Source organism: Papio anubis, chromosome 4, assembly GCF_008728515.1.
Source record: "Papio anubis isolate 15944 chromosome 4, Panubis1.0, whole genome shotgun sequence".
NCBI lineage: Eukaryota > Metazoa > Chordata > Mammalia > Primates > Cercopithecidae > Papio > Papio anubis.
The window spans coordinates 37,899,839-37,916,883 of NC_044979.1; the positions used below are offsets into that span (position 1 = coordinate 37,899,839).

General features: G+C 39.3%; 1 long non-coding RNA gene across 8 annotated transcripts in view; it reads left to right on the forward strand.

Annotated features, from left to right (window-relative positions):
* The first annotated feature begins 526 nt into the window (after positions 1–526).
* LOC103883204 overlaps positions 527–17,045 on the forward strand; it is an 82,739-nt gene continuing 66,220 nt past the window's right edge. For 6 of the 8 annotated variants that reach the window (XR_004183155.1, XR_004183153.1, XR_004183154.1 and 3 more), the window contains exon 1: positions 15,088–15,129. This is a non-coding gene — a long non-coding RNA (uncharacterized LOC103883204). Of the gene's footprint in view, positions 773–12,297; positions 12,451–15,086; positions 15,130–17,045 lie in introns of those variants that run through there. The other 2 variants (XR_004183158.1, XR_004183159.1) reach the window with 2 other exon arrangements.

Consider the following 17,045-nt stretch of genomic DNA (forward strand, 5'->3'; position numbering starts at 1 on the left):
AAATTGGAGCAGATCACCCCTAACTTTGCAATTTCTACACAATTCTAGAAAGTAACTTAAAAAAATAAGTGGCATTCCAAAACTTCTGTGCGAGTGCCCCAAACAGTGCTTTATTTACTCTTCTTATAATCTTAATGAGGTCAGTTTTTTAGCCAAGATAAAGTGCCTATGAAAAGAGATAAGAAATATGCCCCAAATTACATAGCAAGTAAGTGATATTGTTGGGATTTGAACGAGTTTTGTTAAAATTCCAAGTCTGTACTCAAATATTTTATAAGAGAGTTACAATGTTAACTGATGTCCAAAATTATTCTTAATTTTATGGTTATAGCATATTGCTATTTTAATAGATTTCTGCCTTTTGCTAACTAGTATTTATGAATTTTTTGTGTATATTCAACAGTTTTATTCATTTGTTTTGTGTCTGAACATATTTATTTTTGAAAAATATTTTATCAAGGACAATCTAGAGTCCTGTCAATGTTTATTTATTTTATTTTATTCTAAGAATTTGGCAAGTATATATATATCATCTTTAATTCTCTATGATAAAAATATCTTAAATTTATTTATCTCCATTCACATTAAGAAAAACAAAAAAGGACTTCTACTTCCAACCAAGCTAAAACAACAAGGAACAGATTTACCCTCCTGCTTGAAATAAACAAACCAACAAAGAACAAAGACTAACATACTTGAAACAATAATTTTTAACACATTGGCCATCAGGGAATAAAGGACAGTGACTTTTAATTTACTGGTAACAAATGAGGTGAGTCCTATTGCTTCCCCCACTTGTTGCTTTGAGAGAGTTTCCAGGATGTGGTGAAGGGAGGGAGAACCTGGGTACAGCCTAGGTGCATAAATAAAGAAGGCATAAATAAAGAACCGCATGCATAAATAAAGAACCCTATGGATATGGAGTTTCCTCTTTGAGTATTCAGCAGGGTACAGATTAGCATATCCAAGAGGATTAGAGAAAAAACTACTGGTACCACAGGGGGCTGGGAATAGTGCCTATTCTCACTAGCCAGACTGGAAAACATCATAATTCACAAGGCACTGGGTGGAATACTCAGAAAAGTCCCATCTCAGTAATGAGAAATAATTAACCTTAGAACAAATGTTACTGGCATCTAACAAATCATGAAAACAAGACCTTAGATTTTGTTTCCACATAATTTAACTGTATTCAGAACAAACCTCAAGAATATTTATAGAAATACATACCTATTCAGCACCCAACAAAGAAAAAATTCACGTTTGACATGTCCAATCAAAGATTATCAGGCCTTCCAAAAATTAGGAAAGTGTGATCCATAATGAGAAGAAAATAATCAATTGAAATAGACCCATAACTGGCACAAATGTTAAAACTTGTAGATACGAACATTAAAAAGAGGAGTTATAGAGGTTTTCTATGTGTTCAAAAAATTAGGTAGAAAGAGGAAAGATAATTTTTAAAACACTCAGACTTTCAAAATGAAAGCTACAATGTGTGACATTAAAATATGCTGGATAGAATTAAAAGCAGATTAGCCATTGCAGAGGGAAAGATTAAGAAACTTCATGACATAGCAACATAAATTATACAAAAGAAAAGAGAGAGAGAAAGAAAAAAAAAGGAAAACAGTGAAAAGAGAATCATTGAGCTATGACAACTTCAAGTGGTCTAATATATGAGTAATTGGAGTCTTCAAGGGAGATGAGCAAAGCAAAGATTAACGAAAGAATACTAGAAAACATTTCAAAATTGATATTAAAAGATCCAAGAATATCAAAAGACCCAAGTACACTGAGGCAAAATATAATCAATGTGCTCAAAACCAGTGATACACAGAAAGTCTTTAAAGCCTTCAGAGAAAAAAGTCATGTGATATGCAGAGAAACAAATGTGGGATGACAGTCAATTTCTTGACAAAAACAGTATGCAGGATAACATCTCACATTGAAAGGAAAAAAAGTTCAACCTAGAATTCTCTACTCAGTGAAAATAGATTTCAAATAAAATTAATTTAAAAAAACTTTTTCAGACACACAAAAACTAAAAAAATTATCACCTGCAAATCATACTACAAGAAATGTTAATAGAAATCTGTGGAAAATTATGGCAGATGGAAATACGGATTTACAAAATGGGATGAAGAGCACAGGAAATGGCAACTAGATCTGTAAATATATAGGACTATGTTCTTATTACATAAGGCAACAAAAGGAAATTAAGGCCATCCAAACTGCCTGCTTTTGCAGACAACATGATTATCTATGTAGAAAACCCAAAGGAATCTGCAAAAGCACTACTAGAACTAATAAGTGATTTTTGGCAAGGTACAAAATGCAAAGCCAATATGCCAAACTAAGTTGTTATACACTATCAATAAACAACCAGAAATTGAAATTACATAAAATGATACCATTTAGACTAACATAAAAAATATAAAATCATATGAGGTATTTCTGGGTTAAAAAAAAGATGTACAGGATCCTGTACTTGGAAAGCTCTAAAACACTGTTGACAGAGATTAAGGAAGACCTCAGTAAATGGAGATACATAGTATATTCATGAACCAGAACACTTAATATTGTTAAGATGATAATTTGCCCCAAATTGATCTTTAGGTTCAATGTAATCCTAATCAAAATCTCTGCATGTGTTTTTGTAGAAATTGACAAGCTAACTGCAAAATTCATTTGAAAATGTCAAAGATCTAAGATAGTAAAATAAATAAAGAAGTTGAAAAATTTTTAAAAGATAAAGAGATAATACTAATGAATTTCAAAACTTGTGATGCTATCAAGAACGTTATACTGGTACTGGTGTCAAGACAGAAAAATAGATAAATGAAACAGTATAGGGGGTACAAAAATAAGCTCTTATGTACATGGACAACTGATTTCTGACATGTATACAAACGCAATTCTTTGGTTAAATAATAATCTTTTCAACAAATAGTGCCAGAACTATTAGAAATCCACATATAAAAATATATTTTTAAAAGGACTGTAATCTATACATTACAACATGAACAAAAGTAATTGAAACAGATCACATACATAAATGTAGAACTAAAACAATAATTAGTTTAGAAGAAAATGTATTAGAAAATCTTTTTGACCTCAGCTTATGCAAAGGCTCCTTAAACATGATACTAAAGCACAGTCCATAAAATAAGAAATTGGTAAAATGTAGTTTATCAAAATTTTAAAACCAGTGCTCATTAAAAGGTACCATGAAGAAAATTTAAAAAGTCATTGACTAGAAGAAAATATTTATAAGACACATATCTGATAAATATCTGATTAAAGATCATATCCAGAATATATGAAGAACTCTCAAACTTCAATAATACTAAAGCAAATTCCAATTAAATAGGTAAAATATTTGAAGAGGCGCTTCATAATGAAGATACACAGATGGAAAATAGATGTATAAAAATGTTCAGTGTAATTATTTATTAGGTAAATTTAAGTTAAAACCACAATAACCACTATACACTTACTAGAATGGCTAAAATTTAAAAGTTTTACCAAGTGTTAGTGAAGTTGTGAAGAAACTGAATTCTCATATACTATTGCTATGAACATAAAATGGCCAAGCCACTTTGAAAATAGTTTGATAATTTCTTAAATTGTTTAACATATGCCTAAAATACTATTCAGCTAACTTATGCCTGAGAATTTACCCAAGAGAAAGCAAGGTGTATTTCCATACGTGGGCTTATACATAATGTTTATGACAGTTTTACTAGCAATCACCAAAAATTGGCAACAACCTAAATGCCATGAACAAATTAATGGATAAAGAAATTGTGTAATATTTATATAATAGACTATTACTCAATACTAAAAGGGAGTAGACTATTGATATATGCAACAACATGGATAAATTTCAAAGTAATTATGCTGACTGAAAGCAGTTGAGCAACAACAAGGAATGACCCATTGTTATATACAATAATATGGGGAAAACAAAAAGAATTATACTGAGTAAAAGTAGCCAACCAATAAATAGTGCATACTGCATGATTCTATTGATGTAAAACTCTAGAAAATTCAAATTAATCTATAGTAACTAAAACAGATCCCTGGTTGGCTCTAGGAGGATTTGGGGGGTGATGTTTATATTCACTATTTTGATTATAATAGTGGTTTCATGGATGTATACATATGTCACAACTTATCGAATTGTAGACATTAAATTTGTGCATTTTGTATGTCAACAAAGCTTTTAAAAAATGGGAGACCTTATTATTATTAAAATAAGATTTAACAAAATGGGCCAATAAATAACGATCTTTGATTGATCTACTAGGAAAGATAGAAAGCATTTATTACTGGAATAGGAGAAAGTTCTCTCTGTTTTATAATTCATTGTTCACAAGCTTGTCAAAGGGCAGGGTCCTTTAGGTAGAACAGTTAAAAGAAAAATAATAGTTGCATTTTTCAGAACTCAAAATTAAGCTTTGGGCTATTACCTTTTATAAATTATGGACTAAGCGTGTGAGAATTTAATTGCCCTGTGTTGTTAAGTTCTCCACACATGCATAACTTAAAAATCTCTTTCTTTCTGGAAAGTTATGTTCTGGCAAAATTTGAAGAAGGAAATTACTGTGGTGAAGACTGTGCTACTATTCTGCTTGAGGTTTAATATGAATCAATCTAACAATTTGACAATCAGATGTCTATTGATGATTCCTAATTCCATTCTATTTTCCCCTATTAATTCAATAAATTCATCATCTTATTTTCTCTTGCCAAATTTGAGACCAATTTAATACAATTTAGTAAGATCTGCTGAACATCTTGCTGGACAATATACAGATCATAAGAAACATGTAAAATATAATCCCAGCCTCAAGGAACTCATAGTCTAGGTGGAGAGACCAAGCAAATGAACATGGAGTATTTAAGTAGTGCCCAGTACAGTTTCTGGCACAGTGATGATAATCATTAGTGAGTGAATTAAATTAAACAACACTGAAAAATAGTATAAGGATAAATGCAGAAGTATATGTTAACAGATCCGGGATTTCAAAGAAAGCAAGGCATCAAAGCAGGCTGGAGTTCTGGCAGATCATGGGAAGATCACACTTGAGATGGGGCAGATTTTGATGATAAAAGATAATAAGAGCATTGCAGTTCATGGTAATTATAAATAAATCAAAGAGATGGACATTAGTACAGTGCGTTCACTGCAGGGAGAAGTCCATTATGACTGTCAGAGATAAAAACATGTAGGTAAGTTGAAGCAGAACGGAGGGCCTCATGAGAATTTTGGACTTTATTCTGAGGACATGGAGAACTACACAAGGGTTTTTATCAGCAGAGCCATATTTTTGAATCTAGACTTGCATAGCATGCAGAAAGGCTGATAAATATACTGCAAAGGCATGGAGATCTGAATATAGAAATATAGGAAACGGGTAATTATAACTTAAAGTATTATGCTTGCAGCATGGTTGAGAAGAAAGAAATCAACTATGGAAAGTAGAAAACAATGAGATTCACAGATTATGAAAAAGAAGAAATAAAGTTTGACCTCCTGATTTAAAAGTCAAAGACTATGGAGGATACAATCCCGGGGTCAGAAGAGAAAACTGGAAGACAGACTATTGTAAAGAGTTTGTTTCAGATTCAAGTTTGAGATTATCTTGGCAAAATTAGAATGATACTTTTTTGTTTTTGTTTTTGTTTTTGTTTTTGTTTTGTTTTGTTTTGTTTTGTTTTAAAGGCTCAGATTAGGGATGAGTGTTTCTAGGGTGGTGGGTTTACATCCTTGAAAACAACTGGGTTGTCTTTTGTCAACTCAGCAGTGCTCCTGTCTGTTCCCTCCTTCTCCTTTGTCTCATAGGAAAGAAGCCTGGAACGAATTCCTCAGAATTTCTTTCTTGCATAGTTTTAGAGTAGATTATTTCAAGGTGAGGCAGTTTCATGATGTTCAGAGGGTATAGTCCTTATATCCCTTGGCAACTGTTGTCTGGCTTCTCATTGGTGGCCTTACCTCACCCCTGTGGGCTCTCATTGTTAGATTTCCAGCCACTTTGTGGAATAACTTGTGCTTCCTCCAGCTTTACAAATGTGTACCTTTTTTTTTTTTCTTTTTTTATTTTGAGATGAAGCCTCACTCTGTTGCCCAGGCTGGAGTGCAGTGGTGCGATCTTGGCTCACTGCAACCTCCACCTCCCGAGTTCAAGCGATTCTCCTGCCTCGGCCTCCCAAGTAGCTGGGAATACAGGTGTGCACCACCATGCCCATATAATTTTTGTATTTTTGGTAGAGACAGGATTTCACTATGTTGGCCAGGCTGGTCTAGAACTCCTGACCTTGTGATATGCCCACCTCAGTCTCCCAAAGTGCTGGCATTGCAGGTGTGAGCCACCGTGCCCAGCCTAATGTGTATGTTTCTAACTCCCTGTATTAAATCTCTTTCTCCTCAAAATTCCTAGACTGGAGTCCACTTTCCTCATAAATTCTAGATAAAAATATGTATCATGTAAAGAGAACATGAGCAATGGGCTGACATTGGCGATGTGTGTCGGGGGAAGGGCAATGGAGAAGAAATAGAACCAGTAAAAGTCACAGAAAAAAAAGATCAGAAAATTAAGAAAGGAAAATGAGCACATCCTTTAATAGAAGCCAAATGAGGTAAAATTGTGAGGCAAGAGAGGGCTTTTTCAGGTAAAGGAACAAAACAGAGAAAGGAAAACTGCACACTGAGAGGAAGGTGTAATATTTGTTAAGGTGAATGATGACTTGTACAAATTTAGTTTTAGTGTAATAGTATTTCTTTCTTTCTTTCTTTTTCCTTTTTTTTTGAGACAGAGTCTCACTCTGTCAGCCAGGCTGGAGTGCAGTGGCACGATCTTGGCTCACTGCAACCTCTGCCTCCCAGGCTCAGGCAATTCTCCTGCCTCAGCCTCCCAAGTAACTGGGATTACAGGTATGTGCCACCGCGCCTGGCTAATTTTTCTTTTCTGCATTTTTAGTAGAGATGGGGTTTTCACTATGTTGGCCAGCCTGGTCTCGAACTCCTGACCTCAGGTAACCCCGCCTGCCTCGGCCTCCCAAAGTGCTGGGATTACAGGTATACCACACCCGGCTGGTATTTCTACACATTTAATTCCAGGTGCAATTAGAAGGATGTTACCAAAATCCTGGACAAACATAATGGTCGGTGGGATAAGGCGACCCAGATCTTTGGAACTTGGTTATGACAAAGAGCCAGAGAGTTGCCAAAGCCCCTGCGTTAATATAGGGAATCCACAGTACTGTTTCTGCCACATGCCAAATTGCTTCTGTGGTCTCAAGAAACAGTCTAGAGAAAAAGCATTTGCCAGATTTAATAATGGCGTACTAGGTTTCCAGTAAGAAATCACATTTGAGCAACCATGCAAGTAGCAACACTACCTGATTACATTTATGATATTCCACATAATTCTGTAAAAGCCATCTGTTTTTTTCCATAGGCCACATAGGTGAATTAAACAAGGAGGCAGCAGAAATCTTTACCCCTTAGTCTTTCAAATTTGATCATTGCAGTAATCTCTGTAATATTTTTTGTGACTTTCTGTTTTCAAAAAAGGGGCTATTCCAGCCACTTTCTTCTGATCTTCCTACCTTAGAGCCCTTACTTCATAAAACAAGGAGCTGAAGTAGGTATACTTCCTATTGTTGAATGTACACTTTGCATTCAGAAAGTGAATATTTAGCTAAGCACGAGGGGATTCACAGAATCACGCATTCAACTGTGAGATGGATTCTGATTGTTGTATTCCTTCTTCTGCATTGCAACAAAGACTTTCTGCTTTCTCAACTTTATTTAATGTAGGTCATTGGCATCGGTAAGCCCCCACCCATGACTACTGGACCACACTGACATATAGGATCCATGGGAAGTTGTAAGCTCTGAACGAGTGCAATAATCTCTGAAGAATCTGAGTATTTGTCTTTCTCCAGTGTACAGCCACACTACTGTTACCAAACTGAACTGGGGTTCACTCACTCAGCACTTGCATAAGGCCAAACATACACATTGAGGTTTGTAGCAGGTGAAAGGAGGGTGTTTACTTGCAGGGCACCAAGCAAGGACAATCTGGCAACTCCTGCTTAATACCTGACTTCACTGATGGCTTGCAAGCACAGGTTTTTAAAGGCAGGGGTCAATTTCAGGAGAGCTCAAGTTACAGGCAAAATTCAAAATCAATACATGTAAGTTATACAGTGGTTGGGACTGAAAAAGTGGGATATCTTGAAGCAGGTGCTTCCAGGTCATAGATAGATTCAAAGGTTTTCTGATTTGCAACTAGTTAAGGAAGAAAAGCTTTGTTTAAAAATTTGGGATGAGCAGAATAGATACATTAGGTATGGCTCATGGGTGTGACTACCTCCAAACCCCTTAGGAAGAACCTTAGAAAGAACAGCAGTTGGAGTTCAGTCCACAATTCCTTCTTATCTGAGGTCTATGTACCAATGGATCCATTTAGTGTGGGCCGAGGTTTGTGAAACACAACTCAGGGACATATGTGAACATGTTATTCTTAGTTTTGCAGGGAACCAAACATCTTGTGACTCTAACTTCCTTGGCTATTGTTTACAGCTACTATTACTTTTTTATTTACCAAGTTGCTCATTTACTTCTCAGAGCTAGCTAAGTGCCTAAAATTTCTTTCAAAGCAACTCAAGATTTTCCTTTATTTCCATACTTGGGAGAGGCCTGGAAGGCACCTATGCGGGGTCCTTGCTCTGTGCCTTAGAAGGAACTCAAGAGAGAAATTTTATACAAACTTCTTGTGTTAGTGTAACAGTGGGAATTATTGATGGTATCTGGTCCTCCCTTTATCGAAGGGGCTCATATCTGTGAAATGACTCAAGTCTGGGAACTTAGTGAGAAGTTGTGATTCTCCATTGTGTTGCTTGAAGTTAAGACTCTGTTCACAAAAATAAAAGTTCTAATTTTTTTCATATGTTATAGATGGTATAGATATCTATATCTGTTCTAGGAATACCATAATCAACTTGTTGCTCTCAGTGATATCTGTGGTTAAAACTGTTTTGGCTGGTGCTTCTTGTTGCCTATTTTGGTAATTACCAACTGTCCCTTAAGATTGGATATCAGGGAGGCCATGTCAAGGAGATCATTTTCAAACACCATCACTGATCTGAAGCCACTGAACTTTTCTGGGATGTTGGTTCTTTATTTACCAATATATTTCTCAATACATTGGTAGAGGTAGTATTACCTGGGGATTCCTTTGGAACAGAGTTAGTGGGTGGGTGAGTGGTTAACCATGATAAGAAATATATAAATTGGCTTCTGTCTTGGATCTTGAGACAGGGCTCCTTATAACCTTTGTAAATGGGGCACTAGGAGAATATTTTGTTCTAATATTTGGTCTTTGATCATTATTCCTGGCACACAGCTAGTAAAACCCTTGGGATTTTGGGATTGCCAAAGATTGGAGTGATAGCTGGGAGCTCCTGGATAGCTTTAGTGTGGGGCCTGGTTGCCAGGGGAACCACCTCTGTGATCAGAGGGTTGGAATTTTCAGTCTCATCTACTCCCAACCTCCAGGCAGGGGAGCAGGGATGAAGGTAATGACCAATGGCCAATGATTTAATCAATCCTGCCTACATAAAAGCCTCTTTTTGTTCATAAAAGTTCAAAGAGCTTCTAGATTGGTAACATGTGGAGGTTCCTGGAGGGTGGTGCCCCAGAGAGGGCATGGAAACTCTGTGTCCCTTCCGCATACCTTGCTTAATGTGTCTTCCATCCGCCTGTTTATCTGTATCCCTTGTAATATCCTTTATAATGAATAGATAAGTGTAAATAAAGTGTTTCACCCTGAGATCTGTATGCCATTCGAGCAAATTAATTGAACCCAGGGAGGCAGTTTTGGGAAGGCCCAATTTGTAGCCAACTATGGGTGAGCAGAAGCACAAATCATACCCTGTGGTTTCTGATTGGCATCTGAAGTGGGGACAGTCTTGTGGGATTCTAGTTCCCTTCTTCCTCTCTGTACACAAACATTATCCTGAAATTTGTATGGGAACTAGAATCAGAGAATCTTCTCTTGTATTTGTTGTAATTCTTCATTTTTTTAAGAAAAATTGAAATATCATAAACATGACAAAATATTACCATTTGTTGGATCTTAGTGGTGTGAACACGTTTATTTATTCTTTTTACTTTTCAGTATTTTCAAAATATTTCATATTATAATATTTAAAAACTGAAACAATTGAGATGAAGCTAACAGTTGTAACTAAATATGTTTGATCACATTACAAAAAAATGCTGAATGTAGAAAAGGTGATTTTTACAATGAGGGCCCTTATATTAATAACCAGAATATTATACAGAGCTCAAACTGTTCACTAGGAAAAAATAATCTAATTTAAAAATTGGCAAAAGATATAAATAGACATTTCTCAAAAACATAGAAATAACCAACAGATATGTGAAAAATGCTCAACATCACTAGTCATGAGAGAAATGCAAATCAAAACTACAATGAGATATCATCTCACCTCAGATAAAATGGCTTTTATCCAAAATACAGGCAATAACAAATGCTGATGAGGATGTGGAGAAGAGGGAACCCTCATACACTGTTTGTGGGAACGTAAACTAGTACAACTGCTATGGAGAACAGTTTGTTGGTTCCTCACACAACTGAAAATAGAGCTACCATATGATCTGGCAATCCCACTCCTCAGTATATACCCCAAAGAAAGGAAATCAGTACACTGAAGAAATAGCTGCTCTCTCATGTTTATTGAAGCACTATTCACAATAGCCAAATTATGGAAACAACCTGATTGTCCATTAACACATGAATGGATAAGGAAAATGTGGTATATACACAATGAAATATAATTCAGTCATAAAAAAGAATGAGATTCTGTCATTTGCAACAACATGTATGAAACTGGAGGATATTATGTTAAGTGAAATAAACTAGAAAGACAAATAATATTGCATATTCTCATTCACATATGGGAGTTAAAAAAAAAATGGAGACTAGAATGATGGTTATCAGAGGCTAGGAAGGGTAGTCTGGGAGGCAGTGTGGAGATAAAGAGGGGATGGTTAATGGATACAAGAATACAGTTAGAATGAGTAAGATCTAGCGGTCAGTAGGACAATAGGGTGACTATAGTTAACAACAATTTATTGTATAAGTTAAAATAACTAAAAGAGTAGAATTGGAATGTTACTAACACAAATGATAAATATTTGAGGCGATGGTTACCCCAATTATGCTCATGTGATGATTATACTCTAACGCCTTTATCGAAACGTCATATGTCCTCCATAAATATGTACAGCTATTATGTATCCATAACAATTAAAAATTAAAACATTAAAGGTTAAATAAAAGCTGTTAAAAATGGATTACTAAAAACTCCTTCTAAGAAGGCAAAAACAAAAGGGAATTAATAAATGAAATTTGTTTCTAACTTAATTTTCTTATGAAGACATGCTAATTATGCACATTTCTTTGAGTAGTTAAGTGAACCAGATCAATCCTGCCATTACGATGGTTTTATTCATCTCTTCCTGGAGATCTGCAGCCTCCTTTAGGGATGTTATTGTTCTCTTTTATGTTGAAAGTCGGGAGAAGAAAGCAAAAGAAATGAAAAACTTATGTCTAATACCACAGATATCTCAATAACAAAGAGCACATATATTTTGCTTATGTGTGCATTTTATTTTCATTTGTAAGATAATTTTCAAAATGTGAGTGTATGAGGGAAATTTAAAAAATTTGATTATCTGATTATAATTAGATGCTATGATTGTGCTGTGGTCTGAATATTCCCCCAAATTTATGTGTTGAAGCTGAATTGCCAATGTGACGGCATTAAGAGGTGGGGTCTTGGCCGGGCGCGGTGACTCACGCCTGTAATCCCAGCACTTTGGGAGGCCGAGACGGGCGGATCACAAGGTCAGGAGATCCAGACCATCCTGGCTAACACGGTGAAACCCCGTCTCTACTAAAAAAAAATACAAAAAAACTAGCCGGGTGCGATGGCGGGCGCCTGTAGTCCCAGCTACATAGGAGGCTGAGGCAGGAGAATGGCGTGAACCCGGGGGGTGGAGCTTGCAGTGAGTGGAAATCGCGCCACTGCACTCCAGCCTGGGAGACAGAGCAAGACTCTGTCTCAAAAAAAAAAAAAAAGAGGTGAGGTCTTTAGGAGGTTATTAAGTCATGAGGGTGGAGCCTGCACAAATGAAATTATTGACCTCATAAAAGGGCTGGAGGGAGCTAGTGATAGTTCCTTTTGCTCTTCCAGTTTTTGCCATGTGAAGTCACAGCATTAAAGGCATCATCTTGGAAGCAGAGAGCTGCCCTCATGAGAAACTGAGCCTACAGAAGCCTCGATCTTGAATTTGCCAGCTTCCCGGATTATGAGAAACAACTTGCTGTTTATAAAGTACCCACTCAGGTATCTTATTAGAGCAGCACAAATGGACTAAGACCAATTAGTATTGTTGTTTTCAATGATTTCAATAGAGTAAAATAAGTGTCGAAAACGGATACTGTAGAAACTAGCTATCCTGATTCAGATTCCACAGCTACCCCCTCAGAGTTTCTGTGACTTAAGATTAAAAAACAAAACTCGATGTGTGCAGCAGCTCACGCCTGTAATCCCAACAGTTTGGGAGGCCGAGGTGGGTGGATCACCTGAGTTCAGGAGTTCAAGACCAGTCTGTCCAACATGGTGAAACCCCGTCTCTACCAAAAATACAAACATTAGCTGGGCATGCTGGTGGGCACCTGTAATCCCAGCCACTTGGGAGGCTGAGGCAGGAGAATTGCTTGAACCCGGGAGGCAGAGGTTGCAGTGAGCCGAGGTCATGCCACTGCACTCCAGCCCGGTGACAGAGTGAGACTCCATTTCAAAACAAAACAAAACACCCCACAAAAAACAAACTCATGCCAACAATTATTAAAAAGGAGAAAGAATAGCTCTTAATATTCACTCAGAAAAGTAAAATACAAGGATAGCTGGGAGAGGAGGTAGAGCAAGACGGCCGAATAGAAACCTTCAGTGATTGTCCTCCCAACAAGAACAACAAATTGAACAACTCTTCACACAACAAAACACTTTCATAGGAACCAAAAATCAGGTGAGCAATCACTGCCTGGTTTTAACATTATAATAAAGAAAGAGGCAGTGAAGAGCGTAGGAAAAACAGTATTGAATCGCATACACCAGCCTTTCCCCATTCCCTGGCAGTGGCTGTGTGGCACACAGAAAGAATGTGTGTATTTAGGGAAGGGATAACTCAGTGATTATCAGACTTTTTGTTGGAACCCAGAGCTGCCCTATGACAGCAGAAAGCACACACAGGGCTGAACTCAGCTGGCACCCATGGAGAGAACAGGGAGACCAGCTTTAGCCAGAGGACAATCATCCATCCCAGTGGTCTAAAGCTGAGTTCCAGCAAGGTTCCTCACCACAGGCTAAAATACTCTGGGGTTCTATGTAAACTTGAAAGGCAGTCTAGACCACAAGGATTGTAATTCCTGGGCAAGTCCTGGTGCTGTGCTGGGCTTAAAGCCAGTGGACTTAGTGTACACACAACCTACAGAGCCATCAGCTGAGGTGTCCAAGAGTGCTTGCATCACTCTTCCCCCAATGCCAGGAAGTGCAACTTGCAGCTCCAGGACTGATGCCTTCTCTCTTCTTGAGGAGAGAAGGGAGAGTGAAGAGGACTTTGTCTAGCATCATGAATACCAACTCAGCCACAGTAGAACAGGGCACTAGACAGAGTCTTGAGGTCTCCATTCCGGGCCCTACCTTCTGGAAAATATTTCTGGATGCATAATGGGCTAGAAGGGAATCTGCAGTCTTAAAGTGAAGGACCTAGTCCTGGAAGGATTCGTCACTTGCTGACTAAAGAGCCCTTGGGCCTGAATAGTGGGCAGTGGTCACCAGGCAGTACTGACCTTAGGCCTTGGTTGTGAGTCAGAGCCATGCTGGCTTCAGGTGTGACCCAGCACATTCCCAGCTGTAATGGCTATGGGAAGCGACTCCTTCTGCCTGAGGAAAGGCGAGGGAAGGCTAAAGGGGACTTTGCCTTGCAGCTTGGGTACCGGCTTGGCCACAGTGGGGTAGAGCACCAAGTGGGCTCTTGGGGTCCCCTATTCCAGGCCTTGACTCTGGAAAGCATTTCTGGACTCTCCCTGGGCCAGAAGGAAGCCCACTACCCTGAAGGGAGAGACTCAAAATTAGCAACATTCACCACAGCTGACTGAAGAGCCTTGGGCCTTGAGTGAACATTGGATGCTGACTTTTAGTCCAGGATCTTAGCTCCTCTCCACATGGGCCACCTCACAATGGAAGCTGCAGTCTTTTTATAATCTAATCCTGACGTACCATCCCACCACCACTGCCAGATTCAATTAGTATTGAGTCAGTCAATGTAACCCACACACAAGCAAAGGGAAATTAAACTCCATTTGTTAGAAGAAGGAATATCATATAATTTGTGAACATATCTTTAAAATTTTGCTTGCCCAAATTCTCAGTTTTTGCAAGAGAAACCACACAAAATATTTTTTTTTCAGTTGGTTCACATCCTAGTAAAACTAACGAAAATGGATAAATGCTTTCTTACTGCTTCTCATCCTTTACTTACAATTCCTTCTGCTTTCTTTGCTGCCCCCTCCTCCTCTGTATACCTTACAATGTTGGAGGTTTCTAGCTGCTCAGGGACTCTTCTTTTTGAACACTTTCACCTTACAACTTCATCCAATACCATGCATTATATTCCATCTCTGTTCTCGTAATTCTTGTATTTCTATCTTCAGCCCTGACCTAGCCTTGCAATTCCAGTTTTATATATCCAGTCTCTCTTGAACATTGTCACATAGATCACATGAATTTAAAATGAGCCACAGCTAATACAGAACTCTGGATTCTCCCTTCTCTCCCAGGTTTCTCTAAGTAAATCTATCCACTTATGTTTTGTTGTTTTGTTTTGTTTTGTGACACAGAGTCTGTCTCTGTTGCCCAGGTTGGAGTGCAGTGCCATGTGAATCTTGACTCACTGCAACCTCTGCCTCCCAGGTTCAAGCGATCCTCCAACCTCAGGTTTCCGAATACCTAGGACTACAGGTATGTGTCACCACGTCCAGCTAATTTTTGTATTTTTAGTAGAGATGCGGTTTTGCCATTTTGGCCAGGCTAGTCTCCAACTCCTGACCTCAGGAGACCCACCCACCTCAGCCTCCCAGAGTGCTGGAATTACAGGCATGAGTCACCCCACCTGGCCTACTCACTTGTTTAAACTCTTTATCTTGTTTCTAATTCCTGGGCAAGTCCTGTCATCATGTCTTTTTTCCAAAGAACCTACCTGAATCTACCAAACTTTCTTCTCCATGGCTGCCAGTCCAGTTCATCCTTCCTCTATTTCCCACCTAGAACACTTTAATAGCCTCCGAATAGCTTTGCTTAGTAAGTCTTCTCTGTCCCCTGTAAGTATTCCCCATTACAGCCATGGGAGTATGTCCGGAATTGGTGGATTCTTGGTCTTGGTGACTTCAAGAATGAAGCCACGGACCCTCATGGTGTTACAGTTCTTAAAGATGGTGTGTCTGGAGTTTGTTCCTTCTGACAGTTCGGACGTGTTCAGAGTTTCTTCCTTCTGGTGGGTTTGTGGTCTTGCTGGCTTCACCAGTGAAGCTGCAGACCTTCGCAGTGAATGTTACAGCTCTTAAAGGCAGCGTGTCTGGAATTGTTCTTTCCTCTCAATGGGTTTGTGTTCTTGCTGGCTTCAGGAGTGAAACTGCAGACCTTTGTCATAAGCGTTACAGCTCTTAAAGACAGTAAGGACCCAAAGAGTGAAAGTACAACACTTCCACAGGGTCATACGATACTGGAGGGGCTTGCCCTTGCTGAGGCGGCAGGCTTCTTTTATTCCCTTATCTGGCCCCACCCACATCCTGCTGATTGGTTCATTTTACAGAGAGCTGATTGGCCCATTTTACATAAAGCTGATTGGTCCACCTTGACAGAGTGCTGATTGGTGTATTTACAATCCTCTAGCTAGACATAAGAGTTCTCCAAGTCCCCACCAGATTAGCTAGATATAGAGTGCTGATTGGTGCATCCACAAACTCCTAGCTAGACAGAGAGTGCTGATTGGTGCATTTAAAATCCTCCAGCTGGACATAAAAGTTCTCCAAGTTCCCACCCCACTCCGGAGCCTAGCTGGCTTCACCTAGTGGATCCTGCGCATGGGCTGCAGGTGGAGCTGCCCGCCAGTCCTATGCGCCTGCCCGCACTCATCAGCCCTTGGGCAGTTGATGGGACCGGGTGCTGAGGAGCAAGGGGTGGCTCCCGTCGGGGGGGCTTGGGCAGCACAAGAGCCCACAGTGGGGAGGGGAGCTTGCTCATGGCGGGCTGCAGGTCCCGAGCCCTGCCCTGCAGGGAGGTGGCTGAGGCCGGGCGAGAATTTGAGCTCTTCGCAGGCTGGCAGGGGGACTCAGCGCACCCTCCGCATCTACTGGCCCGGGTGCTAAGCCCCTCACTGCCTGGGGCTGGTGGTGCTGGGCGGAGGCTCCCAGTGCAGGGCCTGCCAAGCCCGCACCCACCCAGAACTCATGCTGGACTGTGAGAGCTGGGCGCAGCCCTGGTTCCCGCCCACGCCTCTCCCTCCATGCCTTCCAGCAAGCAGAGAGAGCCGGCTCCGGCCTCGGCCAGCCCAGAGAGGGGCTCCCACAGTGCGGTGGCAGGTTGAAGGGCTCCTCAAGCACGGCCAGCGTGGACCCTGAGCCTGTATTCCACAAGGCACTTAGAGCCAGCGAGGGCTGCCAGCATGTTGTCACCTCTCAGGAGCGTTTTGAAAATAAAATCAGTTCAGGTCACTCCTCCACTTAAAACTCCTTATGGCTTTTTATTTCATTTAGAATAATAAATCTAAACTATTTGCTCTGACTTAGAACTTTTTACATATTCTTATTCCTGCCCATTCGTCAGCCACACTGGTCTTCACCATACGTGGTGCTTAGTTAAAGTACCACAAACTTTGT